A 13,575-nucleotide genomic window follows, 5' to 3' on the forward strand; every position below is an offset into this window, starting at 1 on the left:
AGCTACCCAGAGAGATTCAGTCAGACCAAGGGTCAAAATTTACTGCTAGGCTGTTTAAGGAGGTTATGGATAGCTTAGGAATACAGCAATTTAAATCCAGCGTGTATCATCCTGAATCCCAGGGAACTTTAGAAAGGTGGCATCAGACCTTGAAGACCATGTTGAGAGCATACTGTCAGGATTACCTGAATGATTGGGATAAAGGTATCCCATTCATATTGTTTGCCATTAGAACAAATCTACTCAGTTTACTCCCTTTGAGTTAATATTCGGTCATGAAGTGAGACCCTTTGAAATTAATTAAAGAAAAATTGGCAGGACCAAAGTCTGAGATCTCACACTTAGATTATGTATTGGAGGTGAGGGAGAGACTAAATTGAGTAGGTGAGTTAGCTAAACAGCACCTCAAGAGGGCACAGTATAGAATGAAACAGGTGGCAGATAAAAGATCTGAGACTCGGACGTTCTTCCAAGAGGATAATGTATTAGTTAGTACTGTTACTTCAAAGCCAGGTTTAGTGGTCCCTATCAAATTAAGAAAAAGTTGAGTCAGGTGAACTATCTAGTAAAGGTGGCAGATAGAAAAAAAGGTATCGGGTATGTCATGTGAATATGTTGAAACCATACTATAGGAGAGAGAAAGAACTGGAGAAACAGGTGTTAGTTACTGCCCCGCAGATTGAGGAATCAAATCCAGATGATGTGGATTTTGATGTGCCTCAAAATAGTTTTTAAAAATGAAGAAGTCCTTGAGGCGTTGGATAGCTCAGTAAGTTATCTGTCTCAGGAACATAGAATGCAGTTGAAAGATTTGTTACTGCAGTACAAGGGCATATGTAAGAATCAGATGGGGAGAACTAATGCTATTGTACATGAAGTAGATGAAGGGAATACTGCTCTGATAAAACAACACCCCTATTGGCTTAATCCTTTCAAAGCCAGACACGTCCAGATGGAAGTGGATACCATGGTCGACAAGAACATCGTCAAGCCAAACCAGAGTGAGTGGAGTTTGCCAATCGTCAAAGTTTCCAAACCGGACAGAGCTCAACCATTCTGTGTGGATTATCGGAAGGTCAACGTCGTTACAAAATCAGACTCCTATCCAATTCCTAGATTGGAGGACTCTTTCGAGAAAGTTGGACAAGTTAGTTACATCACCAAGTTGGACTTAACGTGTGGTTACTGGCAAGTACTTTTAACAGAGACGGCGAAAAAGATTTCTGCATTTGTAACCCCAAATGCGCTATATCAGTTTAAAGTGATGCCCTTTGGAATGAAAAACACTTCAAATCATGTTGATCTTGTTGATGATGATCTTGCTTCATTGCACATCCTGTGCAGTGTAACCTGTATGCCTCACTCTATCTAAGCACCCTACATCGCTAAGTACTTGCTTACTATGATCTGCCTGTATCGCTCGCAAACAAAGCTTTTCATTGTAATTCAGTACATGTGAGTACAATAAATCAAATCCAAGCGAATGATCAGTTCTTGGTGTTAGATTGAAAAGCCAATTGATGCCTGATTACAATTTATAGTCACAGAATCATAGTAAAAACATATCTGCCAAAAGTGCTAAAGTTTTGAATCATTATATCTAGAAATTCTCATTGGTGGAATGGTAATGTTTGAATACAAGTTCCATTGCAATTTAATAAGGTTTAGTCCAGTAAAAGTCTGAGCAACAAGTACCATATTTATATTTTAAGAACAAGACAAGACATAGAGTCATAGAGTCCTACAGCTCAGAGACAGGTCCTTTGGCCCAAACTGGTCCATGCCAACCAAAATGTCCACCCACGCTAACCCTATTTCTCTGCACTTGGCCCATACTCTTCTAATTCTGGATTAGTGGTGCTGGAAGAGCACAGCAGTTCAGGCAGCATCTGAGGAGCAGTAAAATCGACGTTTCGGGCAAAAGCCCTTCATTAGGAATACAGGCAGAGACCTTGAAGGGTGGAGAGATAAGTGAGAGGAGAAAGTAGCATAGAGTACAATAGGTAATTGGGGGAGGGGATGAAGGTGATAAGTCGGTGGGGGGGGATAGGTGGAAAAGAAGATAGGCAGGTAGGACAAGTCATGGGGACAGTGTTGAGCTGGAAGTTTGGAACTGGGGTGAGGTGGGGGAAGGGGAAATGAGGAAACTGTTGAAGTCCACATTGATGCCCTGGGGTTGAAGTGTTCTGAGGCGGAAGATGAGGCGTTCTTCCTCCAGGCGGTCTCGTGGTGAGGGAGTGGCGGTGAAGGGTCTAATCCTTTCCTATCCATGAATTTGTCCAAATGCCTTTTAAATATTGTTAATGTATCCCCCTCAACTACTTCCACTGGCAGCTCATTCCATATGCGTACCACCCTCTGTGTAAAAAAGTTGTCCCTCAGGTTTTCTTTTATTCTTTCTCCTCTAACCTTAAATTCATGCCATCTAGTCCTCGATTCTCCTACCCTGGGAAAAAGACTGAATGCATTCACCCTATCCATGCCTCTCATGATCTTACACACCTCTATAAGATGTCCCCTCAGTCTCCTACGCTCTAAAGGAAAAAGTCCTAGCTTGTCCAACTTCTCTCTATAACTCCATTGAGTCCAGGCAACATCTTTGCAAATTTCTTCTGCACTCTTTCCAGTTTAATAACCCCCTTCCTATAACAAGCTAACCAAAACTGAACACGATACACCAAATGTGACCTCACCAATGTCCTGTATAACTGAAACATAACCTCCCAATTCCTATACTCAATGCCCTGACTGATGAAGGCAAGTCTGCTAAAAGCCTTCTTCACCACCTCGTCAATCTGTGACTCCACTTTCAGAGAACTGTGAACCTGAACTCCAAGATCCCTCTGTTCGACTATACTCCTTAAGACCCTACTATCCACCGTGAAATTCCTGCTTTGATTTGACTTTCCAAAATGCAACACTTCACACTTATCTACATTAAACTCCGTTTGCCATTTCTCGGCCCACTTCTCCAGCTGATCCAAGTCCTGCTGCAATTTCTGATAACCTTCCTCATTGTCCATGAAACTGCCTATTTTAGTGTCATCAGCAAACTTATTAATCATACCTTGTACATTGTCATCCAAATTATTGTGTAGATAACAAACAGTAATGGGCCTGACACCTGAGGCTTTCCACTAATCACATGCCTCCAGTCTGACAAAAGCATCCTTCCACTATTACCCTCTGCTTCCAACCATTGAGCCAATTTTGTATCCAATTTGCCAGCTCGCCAGCCATGTGGAACCTTATCAAAGACCTTACGAAATCCATATAGATTACATCTACCGCCCTGCCCTCATCAACCTTCCAGTCACTTCATCGAAGAATTCTAACAAATTTGTAAGTCATGATCTCCCACTCACAAACCATGCTGACTACTCTTAATCAAACCCTGTTTTTCCAAATACATGTATGTCTCATTTCTGAAAATCTTCTCAAGTAACTTACCTTCCACAGGTGTTAAGCTTACTGGTCTATAGTTCCCAGGCTTTTCTTTGCAGCCCTTCTTGAATAATGGCACAACATTCGATCCCTGCAGTCTTCCAGGACCTAATGATGATGCAAAAATCTCCGCCAGGACCCCTGCAAATTCTTCTCTAACCTCTTACAGTGTTGTTGGATATATCTGGTAAGGACCAGGAGATTTATCCACCTTCATACATTCTAATACGTCCAACACCACCTCTACTGTGATATGGACTGTCCCCAAGATATCACCACTAACTTCCCTAAGTTCCCAAGACTTCATGTCTTTCTCCGCGGTAAACACAGAAGAGAAATATTCATTGAGGACCTTACCCATCTCCTGCAGTTTTACACATACTGTCCACTTTAGTCCTTGAGGGGCCCTATTCTCTCTCTAGTCATTCTTTTTCCTTTAATATACTTAAAGTACCACTTTCGATTCACCCTAATCTTCTCAGCCAGCTCTATCTCGTGCCCCCTTTTTGCCCTCCTGATTTACTTCTTCATAAACTCCTGTATTCCCTGTATACCTTTAGGGATTCCCTTAGTCCCAGCTGTCTGTACCTGAGCCACGCCTCCTTTTTTCTGGTAAAAGCCTCAGGATCTCTTGTCATCAAGAGTCCCTAAGGCTGCCAACCATCCCTTTCTGATGAAGGGCTTTTGCCTGAAATATGGATTTCTCCTGCTCCTCGGATGCTGCCTGGCCTGCTGTGCTTTCCCAGCACCACTCTAACCTTGAACCTTGCCTTTCACCCTCACAGGAACATACAGACCTTGAATTCTAGCTATTTCACTTTTAAAGGCCTCCCACTTACCAAAGGTCCCTTTGTCTGCAAACAAACTACTCCAAATCAACTCTAGCAAGCTCCTGTCTAAATTCATCAAAATTCGCCTTGTCCCAATTTATAACTTGAACCTGTGGACCAGTGACATTGTGAAACTATTTCACTGAGGCTCCTTTGATGGGCGTCAAACACAAATTCAGTACATTGTTGAAAGGATACAGTGTAACCAATTATCAGATTCTTTCTTAGACGTATTGACCTGAATATTTACAGAAAGCTGTAGGGGAAATGTAGAAGGTCTCTAAAATAACACTGTAATTTTTATCATTAGTTTCCAGTCTGGCTTGACAGACTGGCCTGCTTGTGCTGTTTACTGAGGTGATATATATGAATATTATGAATTGCATTGTTGTTATCACAACCTCTACTTGGATAAGTATGATTAAAAGTCCATGAGATCTTTGTTCATAAAACGATCCCTCCATACCGTGGATCATCCAAGAAAACCTTCTTTGAACTGCTACTGATGAAATGACATATTTCCTTAAATAAGGAGACCGAAACTGCTCACAGTAATCCAGGTGTGCTATCACCAATACCTTGTACAGTTGCAATAAGACTTCCCTACTCTCATACTCCGACCCCCTAGGAAAAAAAGGCCAATGTTCTATTAGCATTCCTGAGTACCTGCTACACCTATGTGCTAACTTTGAGTATTTCATGTAAAAATACCCTCATGTCCCTTTGTGTTGCAGCTTTCTTTAGTTTTTTCTCCATTTTAAATAACATTCTGCTTTTTTTTTCTCATTTTCAAAATAAACAACTTTGCATTTTTCCACATTAGATTCCATTTGCCAATTTCCTTAACTTTTCAATATCTTTCTGTAAACTGTTTGTACCCCTCTCACAACCTGCCTTTCCACCCATTTTTGTGTAGTCTCCAAGTTTAGCAACAGAACATTCATTTCCTTCCTCCAAATTATTTATATATATTGTAAACAGTTGCAGAGTCATAGAATCATACAGCATGGAAACAGACCCTTCAATCCAACAGTCCACATCCTATACTAAACCAGTCCCGCCTGTCTGCACTTGCCCTCCATCTCTCCATGAACCTTTCCTGTTCATGAATTTATCCAAATGTCTTTTAATTTTAACTATACCTGCATCCACCACTTTCTCTGGCAAGTCACATCAAACACGAACCACTCTCTGTGTGAAAAAGTTACCCCTGATAGCCTTTTTAAATCTTTCTCCTCTCACCTTAAAAATATGTCCCCTAGTGTTGAATCTGTTCACCCTACGGAAAAGACTTTTGTCATTCGCTTTATCTATGCCCTCATGATTTTATACATCTCAATAAGGATACCCCTCAATCTCCTACACTCATCTGCATTCTTGAACCACTGCAGTCCATTCAGAATGCCATTAGGGAGGGAATTCCAGGATTTTGACCTGGCAACACTGAAGGAACAATAATGTAGTTGCAAGTAAGGATGGCCAGTGGCCTGAAGGGGAACTTGCTGGCAATGGTGCTCCTATGTATCACTACCTTGAATTCTAGATGGTTGCAAGGTGGGGGGATGGAGGGGGGCAGAGGAGGGGAGGCACTTGTTCATAAATATTAAGGACATCTGTTTTTAGTGTCGGTGTAAATAAAGTGATAACATTTGTGTAGCCGTATTTCCTTTTGACCCCAAGGCTGGAAGCTACACAAATTTTACAGCTGAATTTTGGATAACTGAATTTCTGGTTTATATTGAAGACTCTGAACAAAACTCATACTCAATAGGAAAAGAACTTATAATTTAATAAGCTGAGTGGAATATGCACATAACAGAACAACCGTGATACATTTTCATGTATTCCACACTGAGCAGATTTGAATTTATGAAGCCCAGCTCTTTAATCTTAATCATTCTGGAATGCGAATGTCTCATAACCCTTACAGGCTAGGAAAACACAAAGACTGAAACTGAGATAGTAAGAAAGTTGGAAGATGTTCATACGCGTGAGAGAGAAAACGTTCTTCTGTAAATTACAATCACTGACCTAAGGGTTCAAGGGACACTAGCTGAGAGAGAGAGAGAGAGAGAGAGAGAGAGAGAGAGAGAGAGACAGGACAGAAGCTGGTGAAAAGGTTAACTCTTTGTGATCTGTTTTGAGTGGACACTTGCTTGTCATGGAATGAATGTTTGTGTGTTGTTCCCTGGAGCTTGAGATCTGGGAAGGTTATGAATTTAGTTTGCATTTTGGGAATCTTAGATGATTTTAAAAGAAAAAGCCATTTTATAGGACAATGATACTGGGCATGTTAGCTGAGTGAGGTTATCTCATCACCTTTTCCACATAGTTTAGACTAGTCTCTCATTATGATGCACTGGTAAAAGGGAAGCTTATCTAGGCAAGGCAACTGGCCATTTGACCTGGCTTGAACAGGGTTTCCCACTTTGATGTGCATGTAGCTTAATTAGTCAAGCGTACTCAGACCTGTCAATAAGTTTCTCTTCCTCGAAAAACTTTTGCCATTTTATTACTGCTTCCTCTCTGATTAAGGACATGTGGCGTTTTGGTAATTTTAGTACTAATTTCTGTGTAAAGACATCTTGTTTGCAGCAATAAGGGGAGTAGCCTGAGAGATCTTAGGGGTAAGAGCAGGCACTGCTACTCTGCTAATGGTTTTAAAATCTTACTCAAACCAGGTTTGTAAGTATCTATGTTATAGTGTAACATTGATGCCATTGGTAAATAAAGGTAATAATTTAGACTAAACTGTCTGTAAGAGTTTTATATTCCATACTGCCACAGAGTATGATCTCCAGGATGAACCAAGAGAGGCTTACAGGTCGAGTCCGTTAGGAATTCCCTGAGCTGTCTCGAATCGACACTTTAACATGGATGGTACCAAACTTCTTGAGTGTTGGTAGAGCTGCACCCATCCAGGCAAACAGTGAACACTCAATCACACTCCTGACCCATGTGCCATTGATTGTGAACAGGTCTTGAGAGACTCAGGATGCAAGTTACAAGCTGCAGTATTCCCAGCCTCTGAGCCGCTTCCAAAAACACAGTATTCACAAGACGAAAGTGGGGACTGCATATGCTGGAAATTAGAGTGGAGAGTGTGGTTCTGGAAAAGCACAGGCGGTTCGGAGCATCTGAGGAGCAGGAGAATCAATATTTCAGGCAAAAGCTCTTCATCAAGAACCATCTCCACAAGGCTAGACCAGGTCAGTTTCTGGTCAATGGTAACCCCCAGGATGTTGATAGCAGGGGATTCAGCAATGGCAATATCATCAAATGCTATGAGGCAAAGGCCAGATTGTCTCTTATTAAAGATAGCTGTTGCCCAGCATTTCTGTGGAACAAATATTATTTGGAACCTCTCAGCGTGAACTGGAATGTACATTTGCTGCAATTGGATAATAACAACACTGGCATCTGAAGAGCCATGAATGGTGCTGAACATTGATGATTGCACAATGACCATTCCCACTTCTGACCTTATAATGAAGAGCAGGTCATTGATGAAGTAGCTGAAGATAGTTGGGCCTAGGACACCATCCTGAGGAACTCGTGTAGAGACATCCTGGAGCTGAGACTCATAAAATCAGAAGTGAAGATCTTCACTAATTACTGCTCAATGTTCATCACTGTTCCTGATTCCCAGTGACTGAAGCATGCCCACATGCAGCAAGACTTGGCCAACATCCTGTTTGGGCTGACAGTTGACAATTAACACTAACACCGCATATGACAGGCAATGACAACTCCAAAAAGAGAGAACCTAACCATCACCCCACAACAACCAATGGCACTAGATGACAGAATCCCCCGCTATCAAAATTGTGGGAGCTACCATTTAGCCTTATACATATTGCAACAAGAGCAGACTAGATGACAGGACACCTGCAGCAACTCACCTCTTGATTCCCTACAGCCTGTCCACCATTTACAATTTACAAGAGTGTGATGGAACACTCCCGACTTGCTTCAATGAGTGCAACCCCAAACAACACTCATTTGACAACCGTACAGGACAAATCTGCCCTCCTGACTAGCACTATATTCACAAAGATCACATTTCTCCCCCACCACACATGCTCAGTAGCAGCAGTGTGCCCCACCCACAAACTGTACTGCACAAATTCACCAACCCTCCCCAGCCAGCACCTTCCGAACCCATGACCTTCTGAACCCATGACCAATTACAATCTTAAAGGACACATACAGCGGCTATGTGGAAACACCACTATCTACAAGCTCCCCCCACCCAGGCTTTTGTCCATCTTGACCTGGAAATACATCGCTGTTCCCTCAGGGTCACTAGGTTACCACTTCAGGCTGTCTCAGAGCTGTCCTTCCCACAGTTCCAATTCATTCTCAGACCGTTCAACGTTCGAACAAGAAACATTTTCACTTCCTTTTGGGCATTAAAAACGCAAACTGAATAACTGCATTCGTCTGGAATCTTTATTTCCTTCCCTTCCCTCTGACTCCATTCTTTCTTCGACCCCTGTCGAGTATTTATTATCCCTTTTGACTTTCCAGTCTTTGATGCTGAACATTCTGTACTTCGCAACATTTTTAGTTTTATCCTCTGCAGCTCAATAAATTTCAGTCAAGACATGACGTTGAACTCTTCTTCCTCCGCATCCACCTCCTTGCTCATTGCTTGGATAGGAGTGCTCTCACCACCCATGGACACCTTTACCCACTCCTAATACTGTCCCTCCAATCTCTCCCTGTGGTCTTTTATCTTGACTTGATCATTGAAAAATGTGAACGTGATATCAGTCACCTTAATTTCTCTGCGCCCTCACCCATTTGAACCAATCTTCCTCTGAACTGGCTGCTCTCAGATTCAATCCTGACTTTGTCATTAAGCCTTCCAACAAGGGTGGTGCTGTTGTTGTCTGGCGTACTGACCTCTAGATTATGAAGACTGAGCACCAACTCTCAGATATCACCTCCCCTGGACCATGATGCCAGCATCGAGCATCTGGCCATTATGACCATGACTCTCAACAATCTCACCTCATCTGGGGATCTCCCGCCAAAAGCCCACCAGCCAGTAGACCCCCATTCTGTATAGCCCTCTTCTACCTTCTCCCCAAAATCCACAAAGCAATATTGCCCAGGCAGACTCATTGTTTCTGCCTGTTCCTGCCACATGGAACTTATTTCTTCCCATCTCTGCTCGATTTTTCTCTGCCTTTGTCCAATTTCACTCCACTTACATTCACAATGCAACTGACACTTTATGTCAGTTTCAAAATTTCAAGTTCATGTTCTTTAGCCACCTTTTCTTCACCATGAATGTGCAATCCCTTTACACATCCATGCTCCATCAGGATGGTCCTAGGGCTCTTCCTGAAAGAAGGCTTGAACCATTTCCATCCACTACCACCCTCCTCTGCCTGGCTGAGTTCATCCTCACTTTGAGGACGAACTTTTCCTTCAATTCCTCTCACTTTATTCAGATCAATGTTGTGGCCATGGCAACATGCTGCGATGATGTAAGAGACTGATCTTTCACCCTTGCCTACTTTTAATCTTAACATATGCATTTTAGCTGAAAATGTTATCTCTTTTACTGAAGTAACCTTCAACACTGTAATAAAATAACCTTTATCATGTGCAAAGTTGAAGATCCAGGTACTCACTGAAAGAATAAAGCCAGAGGATTCCACAGTTTTGGATAAATAGAAATGAACTGCACTATGTAAAGCTACAACAGTAATATAGTCTATTATATTATTCACAATGTATATTCTTGCAGCCAGGATTAACATGTGATTAATATGACTAATAAATAAATTGAATAAGCATCCTACAAAGCATATCAAATAGCAAATGTGGTCAAGATAGATTTCACAGTTTACCCAGCAATGACACCCAGGTGTCTGTGACAGAGTGGATTATCAAATCTGATTAAGCTTCACAACAGACTTCAATTTCTTCTCTTTCGATGACCTAGCTTTAGAACTCCCTTAAAACGGAATTTTAGCACTTACCAGAACAACTAGTGAATTGTGTGGCGTGAGCGAGAAGGCCTAAAATTTAACAAACAACTGGGACAAAATCTCAGAGTTCTGAGGCAAGCCTTTTAGCCAACTCACCTCATCACTCAGTCACTATCTCTAATTTGCTTCTGGGAGTGACAGGTATAATTCTATCCTGCACTCCCTCCCAAGAGGACTGATAACATACCTTTTCACAGGATGGGTTTGGTGACAGTCATTTACGTACAGTGGTCCCTTAACTCTTGTTGTCCACGACATCTTTGTTGACAAGTAGAGCTTATGCATCTGGGGTATAAACAAGTTTTGTCTCACAAAAAATTCTTACTTGAGCATCTCTTCCTGATTTTGTTTCATTTTTACAATTAACAGATTTTATACAGTTAACTGTCACTAACAGAGAGCTTCAGAGCTAATTACAAATACAAAGATCATGTTGGATATATTGGTCAAGGCTATTTGTGAAAAACTGAAAAAAAATTCAAAGCTTCACAGCATGTGACAAATATCACCAAAGACCTAAGGAAATATTGAATTTTCAAATTCAATGAAACAAATTTTCAGTTTAATTCCATCCATTATTTCTTCGTGCTAATATTACAATGAAACATGGATTATTTATTCTGGATCAATACATCTACAAAAAAAAACAATAATAGGGTGGCTCAGTGGCTCAGTGTTTAGCATTGCTATCTCACAGCTCTCGATGTGGTCTCCTCTACACTGGGGAGACAAGACGCCAACTCATGGAACTTTTCAAGGAACATCTCTGGGACACATGCACCAAACAACCCCACTGCCTTGTGGCAAACCACGTCAACTCACTCTCCCACTCTGCCAAAGACATGCAAGTTCTGGGCCTCCTCCATTGCCAAATCCAAGCTTGTAGGAAGAATGCCTCATCTTCCATCTTGGGATCCTTTGACCACACAACATCAACATCAACTTCACTAGTTTCCTAATCTCCCCTCTCTCCACCTCAACCTCCAACTCAGCACCACCCTCTTGAACTGTCCATCTACCTTCCCATCTATCCGCTCCACCCTCCCCTCCGACCTATCACTATCACCCCGTAACTGCATCTACCTCTCACCTTCCTAGCTACCTTCCCCCCACTCCTACCCTCCTATTTATCTCTCAGCCTTCTTCCTCCCCACACCCTCCCTCACATTCCTGATGAAGGGCTTAAGAGCTAAAAATCAACTCTCCTGCTCTTCAGATACTGTCTGATGTGCTGTGCTTTTCCAGCGCCACACTTTTTCAACTCTGTCTGCCAGGATTCACACTTAAAACATGAAAGAAGCAAGAATACTCAGCAGCTCACGTACCATCAGCCCACAAACCTTTCTTCACAACTATGCTATAACGTAAAATGGATGGTAGTTAATCACAGCCTCTTGTAAATCTCTCCCAGTTTTCATTTTCATTGAAGATAATAATTGAAGGATCATACTGGAGAGAAGTTGTGCACATTTTTAAACTTTCTTCTTTCAACTATACATTCACTAAACAAACTATCAAAGTTTCAGTTGTGACTAAGCTCAAGTGAATCCAGTTAACAATCCTGGAGCAAAATTCATAAGTATTTACCTACAAAAGGGATTTCAAGTGAGAGGAGAGAGATTTTTTAAAAAAGACATGAGGGGCAGGTATTTTACACAGGGGATGGTTTCTATGTGGAATGACCGTCCTGAGGAAGTAGTGGATGTGGGTACAATTACGTTTAAAAGACATTTGGATAAAAACATGAATAGGAAAGGTTTGTAGGGATATGAGTCAGGAGCAGGCAGGTGGGACTAGTTTAGTTTGGGGTTATGTTCGGCATGGACTGGTTGGATCCAAGGGTCTGTTTTTGTGCTGTATAACTCTCTAAAAGGGGAGGACAAGGAAATGGAGCAGAGCAGATTTCGGAGTTTCAGAGGTTGCATCTGTGCTGTACATAACAGTATGTAACTCAAACTTTGAGTAAAAAACAACTTTTCTGCTGTTTTCTAAACAAAGCTTACAGTGTTAGGTTAGCTTTAATGTAAAGAATGCAAAACAAATATTGATGGAAGGAGGTAATATTACGAGCGCAATATGTTGGCCACTTCCAAAATTCGATCGCACCGTTCTATGGAGTACGTAGCGACTCTCCACTTCCTGCTTCCAGTTCGCGGCCACATTTTATTCCAAGTTATACACTTCACAAAATATTGAAAATATCAATTAATATATAATGATATGAATTTCTGCAGGTTATTTCATTTGTTTCAAAGGCTTCAGCAACCATTCTGCGCGGTTTAATTCCAAAATAGGGGCATGTCTGAACTGGGTTGTGTAGCCACACCCGGGGAAAGGCAACGCAGTGAAACTCCCAGGGCGTTGGCAGAGCATGAAAAAATCTCACATCACAGAGTGCAGTTTAAATCAGGATTCAGGTCAGCTGTCAGCATAGCTTCTCGGGCCGGGTATTGGGGTCACTAGGGCTGGGAATCAGGCCGGGTATTAGGGTCATTCGGGGTGACGATTGGGCCAGGTATGAGGGTCACTAGGAGTGGGGATCGGGCCGGATATTAGGGTTTTCTGGGGTGAGGGGGACTGTGGACGGATATTAGGGTTTTCTAGGGTGAGGGGGGTTGTGGCCGGGTATTAGGGTTTTCTGGGGTGAGGGGGGTTGTGGCCGGGTATTAGGGTTTTCTGGGGTGAGGGGGGGCTGTGGCTGGGTATTAGGGTTTTCTGGGGTGAGGGGAGCTGTGGCCGGGTATTAGGATCTTCTGGGGTGAGGGGGGCTGTGGCCGGGTATTAGGGTTTTCTGGGGTGAGGGGGGCTGTGGCCGGGTATTAAGGTTTTCTGGGGTGAGGGGGGCTGTGGCCGGGTATTAGGATCTTCTGGGGTGAGGGGAGCTGTGGCCGGGTATTAGGATCTTCTCGGGTGAGGGGGGCTGTGGCCGGGTATTAGGATCTTCTGGGGTGAGGGGGGCTGTGGCCGGGTATTAGGATCTTCTGGGGTGAGGGGAGCTGTGGCCGGGTATTAGGATCTTCTCGGGTGAGGGGGGCTGTGGACGGGTATTAGGATCTTCTCGGGTGAGGGGGGCTGTGGCCGGGTATTAGGATCTTCTGTGGTGAGGGGAGCTGTGGCCGGGTATTAGGATCTTCTCGGGTGAGGGGGGGCTGTGGCCGGGTATTAGGGTTTTCTGGGGTGAGGGGGGGCTGTGGCCGGGTATTAGGATCTTCTGGGGTGAGGGGAGCTGTGGCCGGGTATTAGGGATTTTGGGGGTGAGGGGGCTGTGGCCAAGTATTAGGGTCTTCTGGGGTGAG

The 13,575-nt window shown here is 42.9% G+C and overlaps 1 protein-coding gene across 2 annotated transcripts in view; it reads right to left on the bottom strand.

The window, feature by feature from the left end:
• LOC122553620 (organic solute transporter subunit alpha-like) overlaps positions 1 to 12,536 on the bottom strand; it is a 46,041-nt gene extending 33,505 nt beyond the window's left edge. Inside the window, exons 1-2 of one of the 2 annotated variants that reach the window (XM_087989873.1) lie at positions 12,347 to 12,536; positions 10,467 to 10,564 (exon numbers count right to left, since the gene is read on the bottom strand). The gene's annotated coding sequence lies outside the window, so the exon portion shown is untranslated. The remainder of the gene's footprint in view (positions 1 to 10,466; positions 10,565 to 12,346) is intronic. The other variant, XM_043697709.2, reaches the window with a different exon arrangement.
• Positions 12,537 to 13,575: the final 1,039 nt, after the last annotated feature.

This window comes from Chiloscyllium plagiosum, unplaced genomic scaffold, assembly GCF_037043375.1.
Source record: "Chiloscyllium plagiosum isolate Xiang-an unplaced genomic scaffold, Cpla_swu_hap1 HiC_scaffold_8, whole genome shotgun sequence".
Taxonomy (NCBI): domain Eukaryota; kingdom Metazoa; phylum Chordata; class Chondrichthyes; order Orectolobiformes; family Hemiscylliidae; genus Chiloscyllium; species Chiloscyllium plagiosum.